General features: G+C 36.8%; 1 non-coding gene across 1 annotated transcript; it reads right to left on the reverse strand.

Moving 5' to 3' along the window:
* Positions 1 to 608: 608 nt before the first annotated feature.
* Positions 609 to 715, reverse strand: LOC111556505. Its single transcript, XR_002735955.1, has one exon. It is a non-coding gene; the product is annotated as a U6 spliceosomal RNA (small nuclear RNA).
* Positions 716 to 1,856: the final 1,141 nt, after the last annotated feature.

The following is a 1,856-nucleotide window of genomic DNA, read 5'->3' on the forward strand; positions in this document are numbered from 1 at the left end:
TTTAGTAACTGAAGTTTTCATTAATTTGAATTGGATACTAAAATGCCACTTTAAAAATTCTACTCATATTCCCTAAGCTTAGTTGGGTCATCTCACCAAGTATCTGAAAGCTGTTTAAAACGATTTTAAAGTAACTATTACAAAGTGAAATGAATTATTGTTTAATTAATAAGTTCATTAATTAATGACTAGTTAATGATAAGTTCTTTCCCTGGCCCTAATTTCATCACTGTCAATTGTACTTTTATTTAAGCTCTTGACTTCAGGGTGTCACAAGTCCCACCCTTCCTCAGATGGATGATAAATGTGTATGTGTCAAGGGCTCTAAGGAGATGCCAGGATGCCAGGCACAGGACATAGTCCCACAGCTGAGACTGCTCTTCTTCCCCTGAAGCCAGCTAAATGCTATGGTCAAGCCTTCACCCCCTTTAAGAGGTACCCCCCAAATTAGGCAAGATGTAAGACTTCACCATCTGTCCCAAATTCAACCAGTTCCAGTTTGTGTTTAAACAGAATCATAACTACAGGTCAAAACTAAGTATCACCCAATTATTCATGGGAATGAAGAGCAATCACCAATTTCTTGGTACTTACTTTCTTTTTCTTTTTTAAAACATGGAAGCTTCACGAATTTGCGTGTCATCCTTGCACAGGGGCCATGCTAATCTTCTCTGTATCGTTCCAATTTTAGTATATGTGCTGCCGAAGTGAGCACTCTTGGTACTTATTTTCATTTAAAGGCTAAACATCTGTATGTTTCAGGTAAGATAGTCTGACTTAATTAAAGACAATGGTTCTATGATAAACACCTATCAGAGTATCTAGTACACTAGTAGGCCCTTAACAAATGTTTGATAATTAATTCACTAAATGCATTAATTAGGTAGTTAATAGATATTTAGAGTTCACAATAGATTATATTTCACATCAGGAGCCCCAACTTTGCCAACACTGCTGTACAAATATAACCTGTTTTCAAAATACAAAATATTATGAAATGTGTATATGATTATCCTTCATGAGATCAGGAATACATCCTTCTCTGGTGATATATCTAGAAACAACTTCATTCATTCATTCATTTCCATACAACAGGGTGACTGCTCCTTATGTTAGTCACATTTCACCTCCATCAACTATCTCTTAGCACACTATCTCCAGTAATAGTGAGGACACTCAGCCCAATCAACACAAGCTAGATAAATAAATTATGTCCTGTTACCTCCAGGCAACAAACTCTGTAGTTAGACTGTCTGAATTAGAATCCTGACTCCAGAATGTTCACCTATGTAACCTTAGACAAATTTCTTAATCCCTCTCTTCCTTGGTTTCTTCATCTGTAAAATAGGGATGACAGTCATAGTACCTACCTTGTAGGATTATAGTGAGGATTGAAGGAGGCTATAATGTGCTGATAGGTATTACATGTCCCATAAACTGTTAACTGATTCTAGTCATTGCATCATTTTCAAAACTTACTTTCCATACGATCTGTCACAGTGAATCCAAAGGACATTACAACAGCAATTATTAGTCACCACAGTTTATAGGCAACTGTGTACAGGTCCTCTGGTTCTACTGGGAGTCAGCCATTATAACACAACATCTTATCACAGCCCTCCCAGCAGCCCAACACATGACTCATCCATGCCAAGATCTATGAGTATGCATCACAACCCAGCTGGTGTAGAACCAGGAAAGAACTTGCAACAAGATGATCTGGATCCAGTTCAGCCTGGTATGTATTTAAGGGACATCATTACTCCTCAAAGAACCTGTTTCTTCATTTACAAAGTAAAAATGATTTTTACTTACTTTTAAAAAATAAACTTTACTTACTTTAATCCTCTACGTAC

The sequence above is a fragment of the Felis catus genome, chromosome C2, assembly GCF_018350175.1.
Source record: "Felis catus isolate Fca126 chromosome C2, F.catus_Fca126_mat1.0, whole genome shotgun sequence".
In the NCBI taxonomy this organism is placed as follows: domain Eukaryota; kingdom Metazoa; phylum Chordata; class Mammalia; order Carnivora; family Felidae; genus Felis; species Felis catus.